The following is a 12103-nucleotide window of genomic DNA, read 5'->3' as shown; positions in this document are numbered from 1 at the left end:
GATACTGCCATTTAGTTATCAATACTAACATATATAAAAACATTAATGTGGTTCTCAAACTTTCCCCAAAACTCATGTGTTGAAGACTTGGATTCTAGTGCTCAGAGGTAGGGCCTTGGGAAGGCAATTGGACCACAAGGGCACTGACCTCATAAATAGATGGATCTATTGGTTGCTAGACACAGGAGCTGGGTTTTGCTGTAGAAGCGACGTCTCTCTGCCTCTTGCCTACCCAGATAAGCAGCTTGCTTCACCATATCTCTGTCAAATGCCTAAAAGCAATACAGCCAACTGGCTATTAACTGAAACCTCCAGTTAAACTAACTCTCCTGTCTTATAAATTGTTTGTCTCGGGTATTTTGTCTCAGCGACAGAACACTGACTTACACAGCTGTGAATAGTGAACAAGTCATCAATCATCTCTCCGATGTACAGATTGTGATAATACGAGTGTCTGCTGAAGTATTTGTACATCCAAACCTAGTGCCTATGAAGATCTAGTGCTTAGCTACTTCTGTAAACATGTAATTTTTAGAACAGCTTTGGGGATACTATGTAGGTCTTAGTATGAGTGCGGTGTGTTTTGAACTTGAGAGTCTTCACTAGGTCTAAGACTTGTGACAGATTAGTACATTAGGAGAGAAAGGAAGGCCCGTGAGCTAGCTGTGTCTCACTAGAAGTGCCAGTGAGGTCCTCTGCAGAACATGGTTAATAGCAAGACTCCAACAAAACCACAGAACTGAAAAGCCTTTCAATGCAGGTTGGTAGCAGTTTCTCTTCCTCTTCCCCCTTCACTCCCTCTGTCTTCCTCCTATCTCTCATTCACTTCCTCCCCCTCCTTTTTTGACATGACAGTGTGGTGTTAGTACGCCTGTTCTGGGGTCTCCTCTCTGCTTCCTGAGCATTGGGATTGTAAGAGGGCTGCCATGTCTGCCTGGCATTGCCTGGGTGTTGGCGATGCAAACCCAGGTCCTCACCTTGTGGGACCAGTGCTTTCCCCACTGAGCCTCGTCACTGTTGACTCTGGAAGTAAGCACGCACTTCTTAAATGCTAAGTTTAAGAAGGTTTCCTGATTAAAAAAAAAATTGTTCACTTATTTGAAATCCTGATTTGGGGGCTGGTGAGATGACTCGGGAAATTAAGGCGCTTGCCATCAAGCCTAACAACCTGAGCTCAATGCCTGGGACCCACGTGGTGGAAGGAGAGAGCTCTCACTAGAGGTTATCCTCTGACTTCCACATGCATGCCATGGCACGTGTAATCTCTAAATAAATAAAAATGTAATTTTTTTTTTTTTTTTTTTTTTTTTTTGTTTTTTGGTTTTCTGAGACAGGGTTTCTCTGTGTAGTTTTGGAGCGCCGATCCTGGCTCTTGCTCTGTAGACCAGGCTGACCTCGAACTCACAGAGACCCACCTGGCTCTGCCTCCTGAATGCTGGGATTAAAGGTGTGGGCCACACCAGCTAGAAATGTAATTCTTAAAAGAATTAAAAATTGGCTTTTCTGGCAGGGTGGTGGTGGTACACGCCTTTAATCTCAGCACTCGGGAGGCAGAGGCAGGCGAATCTCTGTGAGTTCAAGGCTAGCCTGGTCTACAAAGTGAGTTCCAGGAAAGGCGCAAAGCTACCCAGAGAAACCCTGTCTCAAAAAACAACAACAAAAAAAGGCTATTCTGTTTTTTGATTCAATGTTGCTAGGTAGCCCAGGCTGGCCCCAAAGTTGAGCTCTTCCCACCTCAACCTCTTGAGTGTTGGGATCTGTCAGGTCCAAAGGAAACTCTACTCCCCACAAAATTCTGTCATCCATTTTCTTCTACCAAAGGAGCCATTCCTCATCACTGTCAGAAGGGACAATGGCTATTTCTCTGTGGTACCTGTTAGCATACCAAAATGCATGCTGGCCTCCAGGCTCACACAGTATCTGTGACTACTCAGCTCTTCTCATCCTGCCCTTGCCCTAAACTTTAGCTCACAGGCTTCCCTTCCCCCAGCTTCTCATTCCCATATAACCCAGCCACTTCTGTCATGCCCTCTATTTTGTCTTCCTTTTCCTCTCTCTCACCCTCTTCCCCTCTTTCTCCTCTCATGGCCCAGTCCAGTGTGCTGGCCATGTTCGGTTTATTGCTTTCTCTCCTGGCTCTGGACTTTTCCAGATGCCTCTGGCTGTACTCTTTCTTCCCTCATATCTACAATAAGAACTTTGTAGTTGGAAGTTTTCTTGTGTCCCGGCCACTACACACCTTCCCTTCAACCATACCATGAAGCAAGTCACATCCTTGTTTTATACAGGATCATGCTATATATACAGGATCATGCTGGCTGGAACCTATGGTTTTTTTAACATGGTTAATAAATAGTAAGAATGCTCGGTGGTGGTGGTGCATACCTTTAATCCTCTCAAAGCACTCAGGGAGGCAAAGACAAGTGGATCTCTGAGTTCGAGGCCAGTGTGGTCTACAGAGTGAATTTCAGGACAGTCAGGGCTGTTACACAGAGAAACTCTGTCTCAAAAAACCAAAAAACCAAACCAAAACAAAAAAAAAAAAAAAAAACAAAAACTTACAAATGCCCAAACCAAAAGTTACTAAGCATCAGAGATATTCCTTTAAGTCTACATGCCTACAACAAGAACCTGTCAAACCAGTGTGTATAACTTGGATACTAAAGATTATCCATGTATTTTATGTTTGTGGTTGCTCTGTCTTCATGCACACCAGACAGAATCTGAATCTGATTTCATTACAGATGGTTGTGAGCCACCATGTGGGTATTGGGAATTGAACTCAGGACCTCTGGAAGAGCAGCAGTCAGGTGCTCTTAACCGCTGAGCATCTCCCTAGCCCTGGATACTAAAGATTATACTGATGATTTTTTCAGAAGTATGTATACCACTAGAATGAGGTACACATTTTTTTTTTGCATATGTGTTTGTGGTGTGCATGCTTGTTTGCATGCTCTCACACATGCACATTTGTGTGTGTGTGTGTGTGTGTATGCGCGTAGGCTGGAGGTCGATTTTGGATGTCTTCTTGATTATTGTGTTTTTACAGAGACACTGTTTTTCAGTCCAACTCAGAGCTCCTAGACAGACTAGCCTAGCCAGCGAGTTGCTCTGAGGACCCTCTGTCTTTCCCTTCAGGCCACTGGAGTTAGAGGCCCATAAGGCATTGCGTGGTACTGGGCGTCTGAACTTGGGTCCTCATGCTTGGGCAGCAAGTGCTTTATCCTCTGTACCATCTCCCAACCGAGAGAGGATTCTGTTCAATTTCTAAGTGAATCCAAGTCTCCCTTGGTTTCCACACTTTTGGCTGCTGTTGCTTCTGTGGTGTATCATCTGTAAGGAGAACTGCTAAGTTCCCCACCAAAGCTTTGAGAAGGAAGTACACGTATTTGGTCAGGAAGGGATCCCTCTTTACTGGCAGGCGGTCCTTGAGCAAGTTACCCTGAGCTCTGTACTTCTCTTTGCTCCTTACAGAATACTCAGAGGAGAACTGCTCTGTCCTTCTCATAGGCTGTGGCAGAGATCAAAGGGGCAACAGAGGCTCGAGTGACTTGAACGTCAGATGTTGTTAGTGTCATTCAGGTCACATGTCTGTTACTGAGCTGTGCCATTCTCTCTATTTTTCCGGTGCTATGGATTGAACTGGGGGGCTCTCTTTACCCCTGACCTCCTACATCCCCAACCAAGCTGTATCATCCTTGGAATTCTCATCACCAAGAGTGTAGGTACTTTTAAAAGGAAAAAAAAAAGTTAATTAAGCATATATATTGCAAATATTAGCCTGGTTTTCTAAGAGGCTTAAAATGATTTACATTTGTGTGTGTGTGTGGTGTGTGTGTACCAGAGTGCAGGTGCCTGAGGAAGCCAGAAGAGGGCATCAGATACCTTGGAATTGGATTTACAGGTGGTTGTGACTTGCCTGACATGGATCTGGGAACCAAATTTGAGTCCTCTGCCAGTGCAGTATGTACTCTTAACCTCTGAGCGATCTCTCCATCCCCATAATGTTCTCCTCCCACCCATCCCACTTTGGGCAGCTAACAACCACATGTAACTCCAGCTCCAGGGAATCCAATGCTTCTGGCCTTGGCAGGCATCTGCTCTCAGGCACATACTCACACACAGATGCATACACACATGCAAATAAAAATGAACCTTTAAAAAAACTTAAAAATTATTCTGAACATAGAGAGACTGTGACAATATGCACAAGACCTGCCAGAGTTCAAACCAGGCAAGATCCTAGCACTGAGAGGGGAAGTGGACACAGGGTCCCACCCCTAACTAAGAAGCTATTTGTGATTGATACCAGCTGGGAAAGGGAAAATCCAGTTTTCTCCAATGGAGTGTCACTGGGTATACCAGCCATACTCAAGGGCAGGCCCTTTACCCAGAAGTAGTTGTCCAACACAAACAGACTCCATGGTTTTTTAGTTGGTGTTTTTTGTTTTGTTTTGTTTTTCCTCTTATTTTTTATGTTTTATTTTTCATTTTTTGAGAGAGAGAGAGAGGGAGAGAGTATATGAAGGGAGAATATGAAGTTGGGTGGATAGGGAAGATCTAGAGAAAGCTGAGGGAGAGGAAAGAATACATTCAAAGTATATTGAATGAAAAAAATTAAATAAAAATTTTAAAAATTATTAAAATTAAAATTAAAAAAAAAATTAGTTCCAGTTCTTGTATAGGGAACAGATTTGAAAACTAGAAAGTTCATGACCAAGCTGGGGTTTAGGTCAGGTATGGAATCCTTGACCTTCAAGGCTTTGAGCTTGATCAATAGTACCATTTTTTAAAATGCCAGATGAAAGCCTTTCAGTATAAGCAGAGGAAAGTGCATTTCTTCATTCTATTACTTAATTTCCCAGCTACTATTGAGCTATCATGATGGAGGAGGTGCCAAGTATTCAGTGCAACAGATGATGAGATCCCTGCTACAGAAGCAAGTGGCCGTGTATGTGCATGGGACATACATTTCTATCCCATGATCCTTACTCTGTAAGAGATTCAGTGTGAAGAGCAGAAAGCTCAGTGTATCCAAGTCAGCATGTAAAGAGTCTCATCATTTTCTCACAATGAAAAGCCATCTGCCACCTCTATCAGCATTCTGCCCAGAGTTCGGACATCAAATGTCCAACATGGGCAGGCATGGCCTATGCATCATGTGGCAAAGCAAATTCAGAAAGAAGTCCCCTGCTATTTCTTCCGATGAAAATGTTGAAACCAGAACGTTGCTCTCCAGGTGATTCATACATGAGAAGCTGAGAACAAGTAGTCAGCTCACAGAGCATTGTGCATGCATTCTCTCTCACTGATTTTACTGGTGCTTCCTCCCTAGACTCTAATGGAAGCCTCAATGTGTCCCTAATCTTGCCTCAATTGTCCTGCTAACTCCCAATCCTCAAGGCCCCTCTCTTCAGCATCCCTGGTGCTCACCTCTTACAAATGCACTCAAGGGTGCTTCATTGCAATCAGAGCCTTCAGGACATACCCTACTATAAAATTTATGAAATTTTAGTCAAAGCAAATATAAAAAATAAGTTTAAATGTCCACAGGAAAAAAAATAGTGCAGTGCTCAATTTGAAGAAGTTACAACATGTTTACAAGAATGTGGATTATAAATGTTTCTCTTTGAAAATATTTATATCTATTTTGTGTGTATGAGTGTTTGCCTGTATGTGTGTATGTTATGTGCATGCAGGATGCCGGAGACATCCGCCGTCCAGTGGCCTTGAGGTTTCTAAGCTCTACCCCATCTGTTTCTGTTTCTTCACTGCTGAGCTGTGTGACTGGTCATTTCATATTCCTACTACCAGCCCTGGCCATCATGATGGGCTGAATCCTTAAGAACTGTGAGCCCAAAATAAAACTCGTCCTCTTTAAGTTGCTTCTTGTCAGTTATGAGATCACCGCAATGAGAACAATAACTAACAAGAGTTTTCTTTTTGAGCAGGACCTCACTGTGCAGCCGGCTGGCTTTGAACCATCCTCCGGTCTCAGCCTCCCACGTGCTAGAATTAGAGATTCATGAATGCCCAGAAGACTCAAGGTTATAAAGATCTTGTAGGGATGAAAATCTGTAATACTTTTTCCTTACTCATCTCAAAGTCAGCTGCTGACCCTTCTGTAATGAAAGAGAACAGCAAGAATAATAATAGCACAACATATTTGTTTATTACATTGCCCTCTTCCCTCTCCTTTCTCCAAACCTAAATCTTATATACCATCTTGCTCTCTTTCAAATTCATAGTCTTATTATTCATGAATTTTTGTTTCACACACACACACACACACACACACACACACACACACACACACAAATACATAAGTACAATATGCTCAATCCATATAATGTTACTTGTATGTGCGTTTTCAGGGCTGATTGTTTGTTATTGAATAACCGGTTGGTGTGCTCTTCCCTGAGGAAGACTATTTCTCCTGCTCTCAGCATCCCTTAGTTTCCTATATCTCTTCATTAGGGTGAGGCCTCCTGGGCTTCCCACCAGATATGTTAGCATGTCTACTGGTATTGTCCTTTGCTCAGATCATGTTTAGGCAATCTTGCTGGTGAGAGTCTATGGGTGTAAATAAATTCATTTTAACAACATTTTACATGGCCCAGGAACTTTGAGAAATAAAGCCTCAATGACTCAGGGAAAATGTATGAAAAATGACAGAATGCAAAACTTCGTAGAAATATGATTGGATAAGAAGTAAGCTATGTAAACTGAGCTTGTGGGAGCTCATGGACTCTGGACTGACAGCTAGGGAGCCTGCATGGGACTGACCAAGGCCCTCTGCATGTGTGGGTTAGTTGTGCAGCTTTGTCTGTTTGTGGGGCTCCTAGCAGTGGGGTCAAGACCTCTCTCTGGAGCATGAGCTGGCTTTTGGGAACCTATTCCCTCACCCAGCCTTGATGCAGGGGGAGGAGCTTGGGCCTGCCTCAACTTGGTGTGCTGTGCTTTGTTGACACCCACTAGAGGCCTGCTCCTTTCTGAATGGAGATGGAGAAGTGGATGAGGGTGGGGTAGATGGGAGGTGGAGTGAAGGAATGGAAGGAGAGGAGGGAGGGAAAACTGGGCTGATATGTAAAATAAATGAAAGTATTTAATAAAAAAAAGAAATGGAAAAAAAGAGGTAAGCCATGATCTAATGGAAATGAATTGGAGCAAACACATCAAGGCTGTCTGCTCATATTCATCTCACCTCTCCATGTAATATCTCTGGTAGGGTCCCTCTGGAGTGAGAGTCTTATGATCTGTTTCTAGGATTGGCAGAGCACAGAGGGACTTCTCTGGGTTTCATGGCTTGCTTTGTTGAAGTGAAGTTCTAGTCTCCATGACACTCCCTCCTCCAAAGGAAATGAATTCTTGTAGCTATGCCCTTCTTCAGAGGAGAAATGGGGGCTGTGGAAGACAGGAGGGTGTATGGCCATGCTTCTCAAACTCCTCTAGGGTTCTTCACTTCAAACTCCCGGACATCATAAAGCACTGCTTTGAGGCATCATGTATTTGTGACAGGGTCCAGACCTTAGCACTACTGATGCTATGTTGGAGGCTCCATTCTGACCCTAGAACCCAGCACACAGGTCCCAATACCTGCCGAAGCAGGCACAAAAACCTAATCCATCAAAGACCTAGTCCATAGTTCCAAGATCCAGGAAAGTCCCTAGACATACTAACCTTGCTTTTTGTCTTCTGTAGTTTCGATTCTCACTAACCTGTTCCTGCTAACTGAAGTGTGTCAACCAGGATATGGTTTTTGTGTATAAAAGACAAAGAATGGTGAAGCTCTGGGCTGCATGATTTGGGCAAGCTCCCCTTGCAGTGGCCAAATGTCAATACAGACTTTTTATTCAGCTTTAAGAGTGTCCATGTTTGTTCTCTGATGGACTTAACCTTGCAACGCATTGATCCTCCAAATTGTTTATACTAAGCATGATTATTTTTCTTTTATGGGCTATTTTATTTGCTTAAGAAATACAGCTAACTTTTAAAAACTGCATGTATTCTCAAGGTATCCGGGGTGTAGTTGCATTGTGATCGGGGTTGGCAGTGTGATGTTTATATATTGTGAGAATTCCTCCCTGGGGGAGCCTAGACAATGTCTATCCACTCCTCATACAGTTCCAACAGCAACCACAGCAAGAGTCCACTGAAGTTGGAAGGTAGAGATCCAATGGGTTAGTTGGACTTACTTACAGAGCACGGGTGAAGGGTTACTGTGGGATCACTGGAGAACTCAGAACAGCTGCACTGGAGGGCATTCACCCATCATGGATGTTGGCTTCCACACAGCTACATACATGGAGCCTCCTTCTGTTAGTCTCCCCTGCTTATATATATATATATATTCCAAGACCTTCTGGGACCTGGGGTTAGGGCAGAATTGCATACAAAAGGCTGAGAAGAGTAGCTAGAATCTCAGGTGAGAATCTAATGAATCTCCTCACCCCCTCCTTCTATGAAAAATGTCAACAGTCCACAATGGTTTGATGGTTTCTCGTGGGCAGGAACAGGTGGTGTAGTCAAGAGGGCAAGAGGCCAGAGGCTTTGCTCGGAGAGTAGAAGCTCTATAACAATATCCTTCCAGGCTTTTTTCTTTATACATGTGTGTTCCAATAAAATTTATTCACAAGAATGAGCCATATTCATGTTTTTTAAATTATGAGATCATACAAAATATGATAGATTGAAAAAATAGCAATAGGACCCAGCATGGTGGCGCATGCCTTTAATCCCAGCACCTGGGAGTCAGAAGCAGGCAGAGCTGCGTGAGCTTAAGGCCAGCTTGGTCTACAAAGGGAGTTCCAAGACAGCCAGGAAAAAATAAATAAACAGGGAAAAAAGAAGCAGAAATTGTGTATCTCTTTGATATATGTAAGAAGTGTTCTCTTTTTTGTTACATTTGTTTATTTATTTATTTGTGGTGTGTGTGTGTGTGCACGCCCATGCTCGTGGAGTTCAGAAGACAACCTTTGAGTGTTTGTTCTCTCTTTTTACCGTGTGGAGTGCAATGATCAAACTTAGGTCGTCAGGCTAGGCTGCAAATGTCTTTACCCACTGAGCCACCTCACTGGTGCATATGCAGCATTTCTTTATTATATCTTAAGACTTTGGACATTTTATTTTTCTAAATATATAATTTTCCAAATCAGCACTGTTGTGAACATCAGTCTCTGTTTTCTTTTTTTTCTTTTTTTGGTTTTTCGAGACAGGGTTTCTCTGTGTAGCTTTGCGCTTTCTGGAACTCACTTGTAGCCCAGGCTGCTCGAACTCACAGAGATCCGCTGCTCTGCTCCGATGCTGGATTAAAGGCGTGCGCCACCACCGCCCGGCAAGTCTCTGTTTTCTTATTACTAATCTAACTAGTTGATTATTCTTATAATAAAATAAAAATGTCCATGTTATCTGAATAATTCAGTTTTGTTAACTGAATTATTCAGATTATTTATCCCAGATATGACATTACAGAATTTACCCTGAGACACAAAAGATTGGACCACTAGTAGAGAAGTTTTATTTCTTTGGGATTTCATTGGGATGAAATGATAGCTAGCTACATAGGTAAACAGATGTTCTGCTAGAGGTTGGGAGGTGACTTGGTCTTCTGCATTGCATGAGGATCTGAGTTGTTTATTATGTATAGAGTGTTCTGCCTAATTATGTCCCTGCACACCAGAAGAGGCACCAGATCTCAATACAGATGGTTGTGAGCCACCACATGGTTGCTGGGAATTGAACTCAGGTCCTCTGGAAAAACAACCAGTGTTCTTAACCTGCGAGCCATCTCTCCAGCTCAAGAATCTGGGTTGTGATCCCCAGTCTTTACATAAAAGCCACATGTGACAGTGAGCAGCACCTGTAATCCCAGGGCTGGGAGTGGGCTAGAGTGGAAACAGTTGGAGCCTTGGAGCTCATTGGCCAGCCTGCCTAGCCAAATGTATGTACACGAGATTTAGTGAGAGATGCTGTTCAAAAAAATAAAGGTGGTGGGTGATTGAGTGAAAACTCCCAATGTCAATGTTGGGTCTCAACATGCAGCGCCCTCCCCCCTCCCCCCACACACCAGCATTAACAACATACATATACCTCACACATGCACATACACAACATGCCGCACTGACAAACACATATACAACAAACAGAACCCTTACAAATATTTAGAATATTAGCAACTGTAGGTTTGGTCTAAGACATTACAAATGTTATGTATATGCATATGTCATAATTAATGTGTGAGAAAGTATTTGTTAGATTTGGTGTTAGATCACCAAACTTCTTGGAGATTCAACTTAAACCATCCATTCTTTTTCTCAGATACAAACACTTAACTTCAAAACACCAAGATAGGCTTTTCCTCTGTGGTATTTTCTTTTAAATAAGTTTTGCCATTGCAAATAAAAGAGAATGATCAGATGGGTCTTAGTGGCTCTGAGTGGTTGCTTGTCTCATTGCTGTGACAAGTGACTTAAGGAGAGGGATTGATTTTGGCTCACAGCTCCAGAAGACAAATCCCACCATGGTGGGGAAAGTATGCAGCAGGAGCTTGAGGCAGCTGGTCACTTTGTGCCCACAGTTAGCAAGCAGAAAGCAAGGCATGTTTTTGTTCAATTTGCATTTAGTACAGAGTCCCAGCCAAGGGAATGGTGCCACCCATATTTAAAATGTATCAATTAACCTATTCCAGATAATCCATCACAGACATTTCCAGGAATTTGTTTCCATGGTGATTCCAGATCCTGTCAAATTGACAATATTAACCATCTCACTCTCTGTGCTTGAGTAACCTCCCAGAGTCAGACACCATCTGTCTATTTCTTTGTGTTCTTCTCAAGTATACAGAAAGGTTCCAAACTTGGCAGGTCTTGGGAAATGCAAGTTGAGTTAACATGTGGCTGTTTATTTTTTTAAATAATTATTAGTGTGTGTGTGTGTGTGTGTGTGTGTGTGTGTGTGTGTGTGTGTGTGTGTGTGTGTGTGTGTGTGTGTGAGAGAGAGAGAGAGAGAGAGAGAGAGAGAGAGAGAGAGAGAGAGAGAGAGAGAGAGAGAGAGAGAGAGATTGATTCATGTGTTTGGACACACATGCAATTGTGGAGGTCAGGGGGAAAACTTTGTGGAGTTGGCTTATGCCTTCCACGTTTATGCAGGTTCTGGGGATCAAACTGAATTCACCAGGCTTGTGCAACAAGTGCCTTTAGTATTGAGCTGTTCACACCCTACCCCACCCCCCGCAGCATATGTCTAGGTAACAAGCAAGCTACATTAGTTCAATGTCAATTTGTTTTTACCACTTGCCTTCTTTAAGTGCTTCCAACTGTGTTGTGAACAACGACAAACACAACAGATGTATTATTTCCACCCTGTTGTTGCATTCCTGCTTCCTGATTTTTCAATCTAATTCACAGGGAGAGATACTGAAATAAGAAAAATATTTTCATGACAGCTTATCATAAAAGAAGAAATTTGCAAATTCTGGGTCTTGATGTGAAGGTGTTGGATGGGTGTTACTGTAGTTTTCAGTCTCTGTAATGCATGATAGATATTTTCATCCAGCTCCTAAATGCCTCCTGCTTTTAGTGTTATAGTAAATTGATTCACATCATTTACAAATGCCTTCATAAAAGAAGAGAAGGCATGCACAGCGCCGTATCTAAATGCCCCAATATTTCTCTTACAATGATGCTTCCAGAGAGTTCTGGGAACTGAGACTACATGACTGTCCCTTCTGGTTTCTAGGACAATGACAGGTATTACAACTGATGCCACCTGGCAGCAAGTGGAAAGTGAAGCACAGTTGTCTACTGCCTCCCAGGTCACTAAGGAGCCAATATATGCAGCTCCTCTGTGTGTGCAGCAAGTGTAGGAAGAAATCACATATCTCTTAGGTATTCCATGTTTTACATGCGTCTAAGAGGAACCCACAGGGCCATTGTTTTCCCAGACAGCTCTGTATGTGTGAAAAGACACTGTGGTCTGCTATGTGATCATCTCAGAGAAGGTCCTTCTGTATGACTGATCTGGAGAACTCAGCTGAGTTGGTTATTAGAGTTCAGCTGAGTGTGGTGGTATTTTGCTCCCCAAAATATTGTATACCCTAATAAAC

Source organism: Peromyscus leucopus, chromosome 8b (genome assembly GCF_004664715.2).
Source record: "Peromyscus leucopus breed LL Stock chromosome 8b, UCI_PerLeu_2.1, whole genome shotgun sequence".
Taxonomy (NCBI): Eukaryota; Metazoa; Chordata; class Mammalia; order Rodentia; family Cricetidae; genus Peromyscus; species Peromyscus leucopus.
Note: the sequence above shows the minus strand (reverse complement) of the source record.